The sequence below is a fragment of the Peromyscus eremicus genome, chromosome 5 (genome assembly GCF_949786415.1).
Source record: "Peromyscus eremicus chromosome 5, PerEre_H2_v1, whole genome shotgun sequence".
Classification (NCBI taxonomy): domain Eukaryota; kingdom Metazoa; phylum Chordata; class Mammalia; order Rodentia; family Cricetidae; genus Peromyscus; species Peromyscus eremicus.
The window spans coordinates 29,577,137-29,593,727 of record NC_081420.1 but is presented as its reverse complement, the minus strand read 5'-3'; the positions used below and the strand labels follow the sequence as shown (position 1 = coordinate 29,593,727).

General features: G+C 42.8%; 2 protein-coding genes across 3 annotated transcripts in view; one reads left to right on the top strand and one right to left on the bottom strand.

The window, feature by feature from the left end:
• LOC131911230 (serpin B6) overlaps positions 1 to 9,782 on the bottom strand; it is a 91,967-nt gene extending 82,185 nt beyond the window's left edge. The window contains exon 1 of one of the 2 annotated variants that reach the window (XM_059263206.1): positions 9,651 to 9,782. The gene's annotated coding sequence lies outside the window, so the exon portion shown is untranslated. Of the gene's footprint in view, positions 1 to 9,472; positions 9,593 to 9,650 lie in introns of those variants that run through there. The other variant, XM_059263211.1, reaches the window with a different exon arrangement.
• The window catches only part of Ripk1 (receptor interacting serine/threonine kinase 1), a 40,004-nt gene continuing 32,925 nt past the window's right edge, over positions 9,513 to 16,591 (top strand). The window contains exon 1 of the mRNA XM_059263214.1: positions 9,513 to 9,694. The gene's annotated coding sequence lies outside the window, so the exon portion shown is untranslated. The remainder of the gene's footprint in view (positions 9,695 to 16,591) is intronic.

The following is a 16,591-nucleotide window of genomic DNA, read 5'->3' as shown; positions in this document are numbered from 1 at the left end:
TAGGGACATAAGGGATATACATAAACATAATAAAGGCAATTTACAACAAACCTATAGCTGACATCAAATTAAATGGAGAGAAACTCAAAGCAATTCTACTAAAATAATGAACAAAACAAGGCTGTCCACTCTCTCCATATCTATTCAATATAGTACTTGAAGTTCTGGCTAGAGCAATAAGACGACTGAAGGAGATAAATGGGATACAAACTGGAAAGGAAGAAGTAATGTATTGTTATTTTCAAATGATATGATAGCAACTCTGAAAATTCTACCAGGGAACTTTCCAGCTGATAAATATCTTCAGTAAAGTGTCTGGATACAAGATTTACTAAAAAAAAAAAAAAAAAAAAAAAAAAAAAATCCCTCCTCTATACAAATGACAAAAGGACTAAGAAAGAAACTCTTGAGGTAACTCTAACCAAGTGAGTGAAGGACTTGTATGTTGGAGCCCACAGTGGTTTCCTAGTGAAATCAGAACTTGCTTTACCCAGCAGGACTGCATAAGAGGATGATTGGATCACGGGCCTGGGTACCAGGTGTTTGGAAGGGTCTACACTTGGTTGTATCTAGCAAGAGGGAGGTCTTTTGCACCTCCCATTGGCATTGTTATAAAAAGCCCTTTTTAATAGAGTTCTAGACCCAAGTCATCCCTAAGCTATCCTGTGTTTCTGTCTTTCTCCTAGTCTGGGCTAGGCCTATCATTCTATCTGCAAGTTCCTTATTACTCTCTCCTCTTCATAGGAACCCTGTAAAAAGTGGGGGCTGGTCCCCCACACTTGTATAAAAAGAACTTCAAGGCTTTGAAGAAAGAAATTGAAGAAGATATAAAAAGATGGAAAGATCTCCCATGTTCATGTATTGGTAGAATTAATGTAGTAAAAATGGCCATCTTACCAAAAGAAATCTACAGATTCAATGCAATCCCTATCAAAATTACAACACAATTCTTTACAGACCTTGAAAGGGCAATACCCAGCTTCATATGGAAAAACAAAAAACCCAGGATAGCTAAAACAATCTTGAAAATAAAAGAACTTTCAGAGGTTATCATCATCCCTGATTTCAAGCTGTACTACAGAGCTGTAGTAATAAAAACCACATGGTATTAACATAAAAACAGACATGTTGATCGGTGAAATTGAATCAAAGACCTAGACATAAACCCACACATCTATGGACACTTGATTTTTAATAAAGAAGCCAGAAAAACACAATGGAAAAAAGAAAACATCTTCAACAAATGGTGCTGATCTAACTGAATGTCTGCATGTAGAAGAATATGAATAGATCTATACCCATCACCCTGCACAAAACTCAACTCCAAATGCATCAAAGACCTCAACATAAAACCAGATACACTGAACCTGACAGAAGAGAAAGTAGGCAATAGCCTTGAACCTACTGGCACAGGAGAGAACTTCCTAAACATAACACTGATAGCACACATAGTATAATCGACAATTAATAAATGGAACCTCATGAAACTGAATAGCTTCTGTAAGGCAAAAGATATCATCAATAGAACAAAAGAATAGCTTACAGAATGGGAAACGATTTTCACCAACTACATCTGATATAGGGGTAATATCCAAAAAATACTAAGAACTCAAGAACTAGACATCAACAAACCAAATAATCCAACTAAAAAATGGGATACAGATCTAAAAATTCTCAACAGAGGAATCTTAAATGGCTGAGAAACACTTAAAGAAATGGTCTACATCCTTAGCCATCAGGGAAATAAAAATCAAAACTACTTCGAGATGCCATCTTACACCTGTCAGAATGGCTATAATCAATAACACCAGTGACAGCTCATGCTGGCAAGGATGTGGAACAAGGGGAACATTCCTCCATTGCTGGTAGGAGTGCAAACTTGTACAGCAACTATGGAAATCAATATGATGGTTCCTCAAAAAATTGGGAATTGATCTACCTCAAGATCTAGCTATACCACTCTTGGGTATATACCCAAAAGACACTCCGTCCTACCACAAGGACACTAGCTCAACTATGTTCATAGCAGCTTTATTTATAATAATCAGAAACTAGATGCCTCAATCAAAAACTGGATAAATAAAATGTGGTACATTTATACAACGGAGTATTACTCAGCTGTTAAAAAAAATGAGATGAAATTTGCAGGAAAATGGATAGAACTAGAAAAAAAATCACTCTAAGGCAACCCAGACCCAGAAAGACAAACATGGTATATACTTACTTATTAGTGGACATTAGCTGTTAAGCAAATGATAGTCATGCTACAATCTATAGACCCAGAGAGGCTAAGTAACAAGGAGGGCTCTAGGAGTAACACATGGATCCTCCCTGGGAATGGGAAATATATTTTGTGATGGACTGGGGCAGGTGGGGATGGGAATAGGAGTGATCAGGTAGGGGAGAGAGGAAGGGAGAGTGGGAGAGAGTATGGGGAGACATGACTGGAATGGAGGGGCACTGGGGGGACAATTTAGTGCAGTGGAAACTTCCTGGAACCTATGAGGGTGACCTTACCAAGGACTCCTAGTAATGGAGGATACAGAGCCTGAGCTGTCCATCTGTAACAAAGCAAGGCATCCAACCCAGCCATAAAACCTTTGACCCACAACCTGTCCTGCCTGTAAGACGTGCTGGGGCAATGGTGGCTCAGAGCTTGTAGAAGTGGTCAACCAATAACTTGTCTAACTTGAGGCCCAAGCCTGACACCACCTGGAGGGCCAGGAACATAAAACTGGATGGCCCAGAGGCCTAGGATAGAACCAAACATGACTGACCCCCTCAAAAAAAATATCAATGAAATTATTCCTAATGATACTCTGCTACATTCATAGATTGGTGCCTAGCTCAATCATCATCAGATAGGCTTCCTCCAGCAGCTGATGGGAGCAGATGCATAGACCTATACCCAAACATTAGGTGCTCAGGGACCCTAAGGAAGAGGGAGAGGGAGGACTGTAGGAGCCAAGGGGTCAAGGGCACCAGGAGAACTCAGCCCATAGAATCAACTAAGCATGGCTGATAGGGACTCACAGAGACTGGAGTTGCAATCACATAGCCTGCTTGGGTCTGCACTGAGTCCTCTGCATACACGTTATGTTTGTTTAGCTCAAGGGGTTTTATGGGACTCCTAACAATGGGAGTCGGGGTGTCCCTGACTCTTTTTCCAACTCCTGGGACCCTTTTCCTCCTAATGAGTTGCCTCATCCAGCCTAGATATAAGAGTTTGTGCCTAGTCTTACTCCATCTTGTTATGCTATGTTTGGTCAATATCCCTGGGAGGTCTGTTTTTTTTTTTTGGTTTTTTTTTTTGTTTTGTTTTGTTTTTTTGTTTTGTTTTTTTTTTTCCTGAAGGGAAATGGAGGAGTAGTGGATCTGGAGGAGAGGAGAAATGGGGGGAGGGGGACTGAAAAAAGTGGAAGGAGGAGAGAGGAGGGGAGGCTGTGGTTAGGTTGTATTGTATGAGAGAATAAAAAGAAAAAAATAAATGTTCATTTTGATGAGAAAGAAAGTTTTATATTGATGTTGCTGAGTTAGCCTGTAGTTTCACTTTCCATCCTTGTCTAATTTTCATATGAAGAGCAGTCTCAAAGAGTAAACTGGAGTCTTTCTATAATTAACTCTAGATTAGCTGGATTAAGAATCAAATAATTTGTTCCTTGGATTTTCTTTCAATTACCAGTTGTACTTTGAATGAAAATGGCCCCCACTGGCCCATAGGCAGTAGCATTATTAGGAGGTGTGGCCTTGTTGGAGGAAGAATGCCACTTGGTGCGCTTTGAGGTTTCAGAAGCTCAAGTCAGTCCCAGTGTCACGTACTTTTCCTGCTACCTGCTGATCTGGGATCTGGGTGTTGAACTCTGAGCTACCTCTCCAGCACCATGTCTGCCTGCCAGCACCTATGCTTCCTACCATGATGATAATGGACTATACCTCTGATCTGTAAGCCAGCCCCAATTAAATGTTTCCTCATAAGAGTTGCTGTGGTCATGGTATAGAAACCCTAAGACACCAGTAAACGCATCTGAATATGAAGCTTTGTTTAGTTTTACAGAAATCCCATAGTCACAACAAATAGAGCCCACAAAAACTGAAACCTTGAAGACATTAAAACTTTTCAATTTGACAAGAGCTTGAGCCAAATCTTCCCGCTTTCCTCTTCCTTCCTATATCCTGGCTCCAGACAGGGTGAATTTCTGGAAGTGGCAGTAGGGAGCAAAAGCCCCAGCTTTCTGCATGAAGATTGGAAATAGAAGTCTCCTAGAAGCAGAAAGTACTGGGTAGACCAGCAGGAGGAAGAAAAATAAGAAGAAAGCAGCACTATAAAGTTTATATAGATAACTAGGATCATTTCAGAGCTTCACATGTGTGGATCTGACCTTAATCAGCATGCCAAAGACAGTGAGAACTAAACTAAGAAAAAAAAAAAAAAAAAAAAAAGAGTAGTATTTGGACCACTTAATATGCACATGGCCACTTAATATGCACATGGAACAAAGTTCAAACTGCATATGTGCATAATGTAACTTGTGGCCTGACACTCATCATATGAGTTGGTATCTGGATAAAACAAAACTAACAGCATTCCTCATAGGTGCTAATTAGCACCCAGCCTTACATAACAGCCAAAATATAAATAATGCAATCCAAAATCATTTGGCATTCAAAGTACCAGTCAGTATCAACTTGCATGGGAAGAAAAAAGTCAAAGATGCTAACCCAGATATTAAGTAGTCATTACTTATCTCTGAATAGTAGTTTTGGCTCTTTTTTTCTGATATTTGTACAGAAAAGAATACTCATATGACAGACTTTAAAACAAAAACTTTACAGTACATTCATTGTAATAGTTATAAACGTGCTACAATAGAAGATCCTTGTCCTTGCAAGATGTGATTTAGGCAATGGCTTAGCAAAATGTGTGAAGATGAAGCGTAAAATAAAGACAACACAAGCATTGCAAAATGTTCACAACTGTGAGCTGAAGAGCAGGGTAATCACTGTACTATTTCTGAAACTTATGTTTAAGTTTGTTCAAATATTTTCAAACCTATTAATTCCACTAATACATTTAATGTGGGTGACTCTTAGGAGCACTCTGCTAAGTCAAAGAAGCCAAACACAAAGGATGGAACATTGTATATGTATTTATATTTCACTTATTGGGCATTATAGAAAGATCTTTGGAAACCAGGGACTGCGGTGAAAAGAGAGACCATAAAATTGTGGAGAACTTCCTAAGGCTGTTGGGAGGTTTTCTGAATCATTACAGTGGCAGATATGCTACTACGTCTATTTGTCAAAACTAAACACTAAACACTTAAAATTGGCAAATTCTAAGTAATGCATACTTAGTAGTAGATTGAACTATGTCCTATCAAAAAGATATCCAAACTGAATTGCATTGCAAAATAAAAATAAAAATTTAAAAAAAAGATATCCATATGTTCTAACCTCCAATAACTGAGAAACTGACTACATTGGAAAGAGAATCTTTAGAGGAGTAATTAAGGATCTTGAGAGACTATCCTGTACTTATGGTGACCCTAAATTCAATGACTTATGTCATTCTACAAGGATATAGAAGAGGATTTGAGAAACAGGGGAGATCCAGAAGAAAAGGTCATTTGAGGAAGAATCAAAAGAAATGAAATGATATAGCTGAAAGGCAAACAACATCAAGGACTGCCCAAAGTCACCATAAACTGAGATAATCAGAAACTCTAAAAGGAACTAACCCTGTGACATCTTGATTTCAGACTTCTAGCATCTAGAACTGTGAGACAATGAAGTTATGTTGTTTAGCTCCTCAAACAAAAACAAAACAAAACAAAAAAACCTTTTCAACGGTGAGTCACAAATAGGCTATCAAACAATGGAAAAGTGGAAAGCCCCAGTAAAGGAATGGAGGCTATAAAAAAGAAGCGCAAGTTTGAAAACTGAAAAACCCAATTATCATAATACAACTGACAATCTACACTCCAAAAATCTATCATGATAAAGCTAGCAAAATCTAAAGACAGGGCTGGAAACATGGGCCAGGAGTGAAGAGAACTTGATGCTCCAGCAGAGGACCAGGATTTGGTTCCCTGAACCCACAAGGCAGCTCACAACTATATGTAATTACAGTTCAGGGGACCCAATACCCTCTTCTGGACTCTGTGATAAGTGCATGCATGTGGTGTACTTACATACACGTAGGCAAAACACTCATACACATAAAATAAACCTTTTTTAAAAAGCCTAAAAATTAAAGACCAACTCTTGAAATATCTTCCATTCCATGTAGTCCAAAAGAGAGCAGCAATTCAGATTGACTACAGATTCCTCATCAGTAATAGGCAGAAAAACAGTAATATCATGAGCCAAGTGGATCCAATTGACACTTATGGAATACTCTTCCCAGCAAAACAGAATGTACAGAATGTCCAGGGACACGTGGAACATTCACCCTGGATTGTAGCCATCTAGAATTGTAATTACACAAAATATGTTCTACTTTAATACAAAACTAAACTAGAAACCAATAAAAAGATAATGGAAGCCTGGATGGTTGGTGGTGCATACCTTTAATCCTAGAACCCAGAAGGCAGAGGCAGGTGAATCCCTGAGTTCAAGGCCACCCAAATCTACACAGTAAGACCCTGTCTCAAAAGAAAAAAAGTCACTACATACTAGGAAAATAACATACTTACCAATGAAATACGGGTCAAAAATAAGACTTGACACTATTTTAATTGAGTAAAAGTAAAAATAAAATATATGAAAACAACTGAGATGTAGGTAAAGGAAGACTAAAAAGTTACATCATTAAAATGTTTTTATTAGAAAAGGAAGTTTTAAAACAATAAACTATAATTCAACACTAACAAATAAAGAAAAGGACAGGGCCACCACATACAGAAGGAAATAATAAAGATAGTAGAAGTCAATGAACCTGAAAATAGAAAACAAAATTCTAACTTTTATTTAAGAGATCAGCAACTTTGATAAATTCCTAGAAAGACAAAGCAAAAAAGGAGAAAATAGGGATTATCAATATACCTTATTCATGTGATATGCATTAGCCTAGTTAATGCTTGATACCTCAGGTAGTACAGAACTATTCTCTCTCTCTCTCTCTCTCTCTCTCTCTCTCTCTCTCTCTCTCTCTCTCTCTTTCTCTCTCCTTTCCTCCCTCCCTCCCTCCCTCCCTCCCTCCCTCCCTCCCTCCCTCCCCTCTTCTCTCAAGTAAACTTATAATTTGTTAAGTTAGGTCTAGTAAGATGCTAACAGTAATAAAATCTAACAATACACCACAAAGGCACATCATCAGCTTCCCTAATTCTGAGTTTAAGAAAGAATCATTACCAATAACATGAGGTCTTCAGCTTATAGACCCATACAAGCCTTTTCAGTCTCTATAATTTCACAGTCTGGTTCCCCTTAAGAAAAAAAAAATCTACTCTTATCTATCTTTTTGGTTCTGCCTCTCTGGAGTACCCAGACCAGTACATGCCATGACAGGCATCCATGTAGTCAGATGAAATAGTTTCAGTCTGTAAAAAGAAAAAATTCCCTACGCTTTACTTATATATCCCTCTTCCCCATAAACTCTTGGCAACCACTGGCCTTGTAGAATCTCCATATTTTTCCCTCATTGAGGATGTCATTTTTGAAATCATATTGTGTGTGTTTTTTTTTAAGATTGAATTCTCAAAAAAAAAAAAAAAGATTGAATTCTCTTACTTAGAAATATACAAAAAACACACCGAATTCTTTAATTCTAAAATTCATTCTAGTGCCAAGTAGTATTCTATTTACTGTAGCTATTGAAAAGTAACTCATTTGCTTTAAGTTTTGGAAATTATGCAAAGCTGCTGCAAAAATTCAGACACAGGGCTGGGAGAGATGGGTCAGTGGCTGTTCTTGCAGAGGACTTGGGTTTCAGTCTCAGCAGTCACATGGTGGCTCACAGCCATCCATAACTCCAGTTCCAGGAAATCCGATGCCCTCCTCTGACCTCTATGGACACCAGGCATAAAAGCAGTGCACAAGCATGCAATCAAAACACTCATACATATAAAATAAACCCTTAAAAATTAATTCAGATAGAGGGACTGGAGATGAGTCAGCTGTTAAAAGCACATACTGCTCTTATAGAGGACCCGTTTAGTTCCCAGGCCCACATTAGACAGCTCACCTGTAACTCCAGCTCCAGGAGACCTGATGCCTTTCTGTGGCCTCCTGGGGAATTTGCACTCATGTATACTCACTCAAAAACAACAACAACAACAACAACAACAACAACAAAAAATCTTAAAGAAAAACCCGAAACACAACTTGGGTACAGGGACCTGGGGAATACAGCTCAGGGTTCCTTCAACAAGCATGCAAACAAAATGGACCTGAATTCAACTCCCAGAACCCGTGTAAAAAACCTGGCCATGGTGATGCCAATGCCAGAGATGCAAAGACCGGCAGGTTCTTGAGGCTGACTAGCCATCCAACTTAGCCTACTCCACAAGCGAAAGATAAAGTGAGGCTTTGTCTGTTAAAAGTGGGGGAGTGGGTAGCATAGTGAGAGGGAGATACTGGAGGTGGACTTCTGGCCTTCACATATGTGCAGTTTTGCACACACACAACCCCCAATAAACAACAACAAAAAACCAACTTTGGTACATGTGTTTGTACGTTAGATTTATGTTCACTTGGGTACATAACAGTGTGTGAAACTGCTAAGTCATACAGGAACCATAAAAGTAAAGTTTTGCATTCCTTACATTTGTGAATGTTGGGGATTTGGCCATTTTGAGTACTTTACATCAAAGTTGAGTTTCCCATAATGTCCTATGGCACTAAGCATCTTTTTAATGCTTATCTGCATGGTGAGGTATCTGTTAAAAGGGCTGTGAATTTTCTTAAGGTGGTGGTTGTGGGTATGTTCTCCGTCTCGACTATCTTTGGACAATAAGTGATCGTGTATTATCGTGCAACTTCTTAATGACACCTGTTAGTAACACTTATTTTTTTTTGCTTGAGATTTCACCATTACCATTCTAGAGGCCTACAAACTAATCTCGTCTTCCCCGACAGCCCGCCGCGGCGGACGAACGGTAATTTATTCGCCGGCTCTCCATCGCCAGGGTCGCACACGGGGTTTTCCAGCGGACCAAGCTGACTCCGCCCTGACCGAGCAGCTAGGACCACCTCTCTTTAAGGGCGCTCTCGGAACTAGCTGGAAAGCAAGGCACGACTGCGATTCTTTCCGCGGGCAGGCCTCCGGGATGGGCGTGCGAACGCGGCGTGCCCGGCGGAGCTCAGGGCCCAGCTGGGAGGCTGGCACCCGGGCGCGCTCACCGCCCCGGGGCGGGAGCAGAGGCGGAGACAGAGGCGGAGGCAGCCGAGCGCCGCCCCACCCGGCGGAGCTCGGTCGAGGAGGACGAGCGGCCCCCGGAGCGGTCTCGGGAACGCGGGTGTCGGTGCCGCTCACCTCCCGGGTGTCGAACGGCCGCGCGGGCGCTCGGAGGAGCGCGGTGTTCCGCGGCGGCGAGCCTGGCGCCACTTGAGCGCCGAGCTCGGTCGCGTCCTCGTCAGGGCCCAGGAGCCGTCCTGGCCGGGCAGCCACGGCGAGGCGCCGCTCCTGAGACCCACCGCCCGTCCTTCCTCACCTGGGCCGGGGTACTCGGCTGCGGAAAAGGAAAGTAACTCCGAGGTAAGTCAGCGCGGAGGCCGCGGCCGGGTCCGCCGCTAGTTTTCCTCAGCGGCTGGCTTCCCGGAAGGGGCGGGGGCCGCGCGATTTCTAGCGCGTGGGCCAGAGGGCGGGCCTCGCTTCCGGAAGCCCGGTAGTGGGCGGGGCCGCCAGCAAACCCGGAAGTCGAAAAGCGCGGCACTTGCTGTCAGTCTTCTAGCGGGAGGTTGGAGCCTTTCTGAGCTGGTCTTAGCTCAGGTCTCGACGGAAAGTGGACATCAGCGCCGTAGCCACGGTTATGGTGTGACTGTAGGACAGGTGTTTCTCTCTTACTATTCTTTTGGTAGAGGTGATGGGTTATTGACGTGTTAGTGCTCTAACAAGGTTACGTAAATATTCCTGGACCTACCAACGCTTCAAAGGGTTATGTCTGTTGTACTTGGGGCAGCAGGAGGTTGCAGAGCAGTCAGTAGCTTTCATCATTATCTCAGAGGTGATCTGGCAATTGAGGCGTGATCCACGACCTCAGCGAGAGAACAGTGGCAAACATCCAAGGCTTCTCTGGTCCTCAGTAGCATTTGCTTTTATGGATTGCTGCAGACCCTCTCTGGGTTATGAAGAACATAAGCCACATCCTCTTCACCTAAGCGTTGAATAGAAAGAGCCTCCTGAGGATGCATGGTTCGGTCCAGGGTGACTCATTCTTTGTCTCTTGCAGGTCATTTGATTTCCTTGCTCATTTACTTGTGGCAAAGAGTGACGCTGTTTTAATCAATAAATTCCACAAAACTCCATTAATCTTTAGAACGCTATTAATTCTTTCTCAACACATGAAAACTCAATGGCAGTGTGAACTTTGAGGTGTAATGACTTAGTCATGTAATTTTGTAGCCACTGGGAAGACACTACTAAGGCTGTCTTGTATACAGAAAATGAGAACTAGCCCTGTTTAAAATGAAATTTGTTTGTATTACTGAAAAACAACAGTAACAATTACCAAGTTTAATTTTCATTTTTCTCTTTCTTTCCTGTTTTGAGCCTCATATATAATGTTAAGCCTTCAGAATTGTATTAAGAAATATGCCTAAGGTAACAACTTACAAACTGGGCATGGTACTGCTATTTATTAATCTATGACATGTTAATATCACCAATAGAATCTGGGAATTGAATCAGAAGTACAGCTTCCCACACTTTGGTTGGATATTATTCTGGCAGATGTCTCTTACTATAAAGACATTGATAATACTGATCTTGTTTGTTTGTTTGTTTTTTAAGACTTGGTTTCTCTGTGTAGCCCTGGCTGTCCTGGTACTCACTCTGTAGACCAGGCTGGCCTTAGACTCAGAGATCCGCCTGCCTCTGCCTCCTGAGTGCTGGGATTAAAGGCGTGCGCCACCACGCCTGGCTGAGACAGAGTCTCTTTATGTGGCTCTTACTGTCCTGAAGCTAATTATGTAGAAGACCAGGCTGGCTTTGAATTCCCAGTACTCCACCTGCCTCTGCCTCCTTGGTGCCTGTATTAAAGGCATTTGGTCTTTGCATCTGGGGTTGTATCAGCATCTGGAGTTTTCAACAGATAAACTATTATTTTCCTTTCTAGAAAGTAGCGTGTATTAGAGAACTAGAGTGGGAGTCGGAGAAAAGGGATAGGGCTTGAGTCTGTTCAGTGCAGGTGAAGCGATTGACCTCAGCTTTTAGTTTCTTCATTTGTAAATTGAAAATAGTCCTGATGAGATTAATTCACAGGTCACGATGTGCTAATGTATTTGATCATGCTTCGTTTTATTCCAACTTTGTCTTTGGTTGGTGACTTGATTCCTTGTTCATTGCCCTGTTTGGAGGCAAAGCACAAGCTGTATTAATTAAAGAACCTTGGAGCTGGCTTTTGATTATGACACATACCTGAGTAAAATCAGAATTCTGTTAGGGAAGAAGTGGGCCACAATAAGCAAGTGACATTCTCTCATTCTCTGTCCCCCTGCTCTTATCATATATGATTGTCATTGAAAAATTAAGAGAAAATTAATTGGGTTTAAATGAGTCCAGCCATTACAGGGGGCATGTGTTTGTACACACACACACACATTTCCTGAGACAGGATCTCACTGTGTAATCCTGATTGGTCTGGAATTCACTAAGTAAGCTTGAACTCAAAACAGTATTATATGTATATATAATGTAGACCTATTTTACCAAGGTTAATTTTGAAATTTCTTGGAATTTCTGATTCGTTTCAGTGGGAAGTTTTCACTTCTCTGTGGTTGTGCATTGATAATCATTTATCCCAAAGCATTAGCAAACCCCATTCAAAAGGACATGATAGTAGCTGAAATTAGCTATGACTTGCAATAACAGGTCAACATGCCTGTTTTGATTATCTGGCTTTCTACCTTACATTCAGTGTTTTTGCAATCCTTGATATTATAGAAAATGTAATTTTTAAAAAAAATATAAAGATGAGCCAGGCATGGTGAGCTACAGCTGTAATCCCAGCACTCCAGAAGCTGAGGCAAGAGGATCACAAATCTCAAGCCAGCCCAGGCACACAGCAAGACCCTGACTTAAAAGTATAGAGAAGAAAGTAAACATTTCCCTACAGTGTAAATAAAATGCTGGTGAATATTTTGGTGTCTTTCCCTGTGCCTTTTTCTCTATTAAATTGCCATATAATCTATTTTATAAATACTTTAAAATCTGTTTAACTATATCCTTTATTCTTTAACAACTAAATAGTTCTGTACAATTTTTTTAGCTACTTAACAATTGTTTACCACATTTGGTTCTGCTAGGCACTGAAGACAGTGGCCTAGCAGAACCACTATTTTTTGGTTTTGGTTTTTTGCCTCTGTAAACTTCATTAGAAACAATTTTAAAATAACTGTTTGAGGAGAGAAGTCCAACTCTGTAAATATCTCAAAACAGGAAGTCTTAAGATGGGTCCCCCAGGAAATGAAAGTGCATGGACACCTGGCAGGCCAGCAACCTCTAGGCTTCCTGACTAGGATTTAAAATACTGTGGCTGGGGAGAGGGACACATCGTGAGATGGGGAGACTAGGCAGGTCCACGTGCTCTAGAGCATCTATAGGAAATGAAGAGTCAGGCCTGGAACATACGTTTACCCCTTCTGTCTTCACACTATCCCATTTTCATTCTCATAGATCGTCAGTAGGACTTGCTGGGTAGTCTCAATTCAATGTATCAGTCTTAATTCAACATGTAAGCCAGTAGCACTCTAGGGCTGGTTTTCACTTGAAGAGAATGTTTCCTTGGGGATAGCAGAGCCCTCAGAACCGGCCTTTACTTCGATGGGTAATGGCCATTGTAGTTCCACCCCTTCTCATTAAAGACATCATGTTGGAAGTGCTTTTTGTACACTTGGAAATGTACCTGTGTACCCAGGCCCAGTGACACAGTGGGGTTCTCAGAGCCACGGCGTTGATAAACATAAACAGCAGGGCTAACTGTAGCCATAGCCATTTTAAGCAGGCAAATGTATTTTCATGTGTTATTTTTTCATAATTCCTTGCCACTTCCAAGATGAGCTGTCATTTCCTTTCACAGATGAGGAAATTGAGACTAAGTAAGTTCCTTAAAGTCACAAGGCACATGAATGGCTTCTGCTAGCAAGCCTCCAGCGCCTCCTCACTCCTCATCTGCCTTCATGCCTTCCTCTGGGCAGCCTCCTCTCCTTGCCTCTGCCCCACCGCTAGTCTTCTTGCTTGGCAATGCCTGAGACATGGAGAAGATCATTTGTCATGTCCGTCTGATATCAGTTGCGCTGGAATACTGGTGTCCTCTAGGGAGCCTCTGTACAGTGTAGGAGATTTGCTTACTCAAGCGTTCTGCTGCAGGCCACTAGACAAGATCACAGGCAGCCCATGCTTGTAAGATATTATCTGTTCCTTGAATAACTTCAAGATAAAGACTTCTCACCTAAAATATCAAAAACTGTTAACACAGTGTTAAGAGGACTCCTCTGTACTTTTTAATACCATTGAATGTCTTAGGTCTTCACCCAGAGGGAAGCACTCACTTTGGGCTGTGTTTTCCACTTTGAACAGAAAGTTTCCTCAGGAATGACAGAGCCCTTGGGAAGAGCCTTTACTTCCATGGGAGATGACCGTCATAGTTCCACTCCTTCTTATTAAAGATGTCACCTTGGATATGTTCTTTCTACACTTGTTAGGCCTCCTGGATTTTCTCTTTGGTCACTATTTCACCTTTTAAGTACTCATTAAGAATGTACTGTAACCCATAAACTACTTACTGTCTCTTTCTATTTTACCTTCCTTATTTTGGAGTTTTCTGTCTTCTTTTCCCAGCATTCAAAGGGGGAATAAAGTTTGCTTGTGTTGAATAGCCATTGTTTGTAACGAGACTGGTCATTACAATTGTATGAGTGGGTGGTCAGGAAGATGTTGAGCCCAGCGAAGCTGCCGCACTCATCCTGGCACTGAGGCCCTATGCCTCCCTCCAAAGCACTCTCCTTTAAGTCCTTATTCTGAGAAACACGGAATGCCACTCAGCAGAGATGGGCAGGTCTCTTAAGTCCTCATTCTTTTTCACATCTTCCTATTCAGAGTGTGTTATTCTCTTTAATTGTCTTCCAGTCCCTAATTTTGCTCATAATTACTTGGGACATATTTATTTCCTAATATTACTTAATAGACTAGTTACCTAAGGTTCTCACCCAGTGCTTAGTACTGCCGCCTGTTATATACGCAGGGTCTAGCTCATAGGGAATTTTTGTTATTTATACTTTTGGAAAGGGAGTTTATGTAAGTAATCATGGGAGAGGACAGATTCTGTCTAGCCTGACTTGAAGTTGTTTTTTTTTTGTTTTTTTTTTTTGGCTTTAACTGAAAGACCCCCAGAAGGCAGTCTTCCCTCATGAGAGACCCTCGCCCAAGGAACACACCGAGACCACGAATCAGATGCAAACAGCAAGAGGCTTTATTCCGGAACACGGGTACCCGGGGCGACACAGTCTCTCAAGAAGCTCAAGGGACTGGCGCGCCCACGGGCTGGAGCAGAGGGTTTTTATAGGGTCGGGCACGGGTACAGAAGCAAGAAACCTGGTTACAGGGTTTTGATTGGATGATTCAAATGAGGCCAGTTCTGATTGGATGATGCAAATGAGGCCAGGTTCAAACCCAGGTCAGCTCGTGGTTTCTCCCCGAGCTCGCCACGCCTAGCTTCTGTCTAGGGTACAGGGTGTTTTCCTGACCTTTTTCTGACCTTTTAGTTCCTCGCTCTGGGGCCAGGTGGCTAACTGAACTCCTCGGTACCTCTCAGGCTTTATTCAAAAGCAGCTGAGCTAAGCTATGTTAGGCGGGGAGGCTGGGGGTCTTTCATTCCCCCATTTTCTTATCTCAGGAATGGAATCCTCCATTCATGGGGAAGATTGGTGACGTGACTCGAGTTCCATCTGGTTGAGCCTTTGGTATTGCTGGGTTAATACCAAAGTCTGAACAATAGAGACACGTTCCCTGATAAATTGGACAAGTCTACTTAGGATACAGGGCCCAAATGTCAGGAGGAGTAATAGAATCAGAAGGGGTCCCAGAAGGGTGGAAATGAGGGTGGTGAGCCAGGGGGACCTTCTGAACCATCCTTCAAACCATCCCTGTTGCTCTTCGAAGAATTTTGTCTCTGTTCTAATCGTTATCACCCCAGTATGATCCGCATAGAAGCAACATTCCTCTTTAAGGGCGGCACATAACCCTCCCTCCTGTAAGAATAGAATGTCGAGTCCCCTTCTGTTCTGGAGCACTACTTCAGAGAGGGAGGTCAGGGATTTTTCTAAGGCGCTTACTAATTCCTCTAGGTCCCGAATGTCCTGATTCATGGCCGCTTGGAGCTGTCTGAATTATTGGGTTTCCATTAGGGCGGTGGTGCCTGTCCCTACCCCGGCTGCTATTCCTCCCATAGTCAGCCCCCCCCCCCCAATAATAGGGCCAGAGTGAGAGACGCCGGCTCTCTCTTATACCGATAGGGTCTCATCTCAAAGTGTGGGTAAATCTCCTCTGGTGTATGGTAAACAATCTTTGGATACAACTCGATGAGCACACAAAAATCAGAGGTAGCATTGAGGGCTGAGGCTGAAACGCAGGGGGTGAGCCCAGTATTACATGCCCAATAGGTACCATTAGGGCCGGTGACATAGCCAGAGACAGCGCTTATGGATAGGGTGCGGTTACACAGGTGTTGGTGGGTGCGGGGGACGCTCCCTAGACATAGTCCTTGTCCTGACACCTCTGAGATTGTGAGCTTATGTTGGGCTGTTCCTAGACATTGGCTCGGAGGGGGACTGTGAGTGCTAGTATAATTACCCTGGGTTGCTATCCCCTCGTAGTAGGGGGGTTGGGAAACCAAACATAGCCAACATTCTTGCGTTCTATTTGGGTAGGTTACATTTAAGGCCTGGTAAGCCCCTGCTAGCAGACCCAAGAGCCGGTCTCCGGTTCCTGGCCGGGGCGGTTTGGTAGTGGCCGGAGTTATACCTGGGCTGGTAATCGTACCGGGTCGAGGGGTAATCTTCGGGGGTGCTGGAACAGGTAAGGAGGGGCGCTTCTGGTCAGAGAGAACCTGATTGGGGCCTATAGGGGCGGAGGCCTCCTCAATCTTAAGTTTGATAGTGAATCTTACGCCCCGATCATATCCGGTTTCATATAACCTGAGCCCCCAAGTGCGCCCCCGTTGCCAGTTTCTATCAGCCTTCCCCGGGCCAGTGAAAGTTATATTTAGGGGAAGTGAGAGCCCGGGCTCGAATCAGCTGACCTCGGTGGACCCAGCTGAGCAAGACCCCCCCCCCCCCCCCCCCCCCCCCCCCCCGCCTGTAGCCTTCCTGAAACCTCTATTGGTCTGGATCAGGTCCCAGCTGGAGCTAGGACTCCAATATGCTGCGCCAGTGGTCT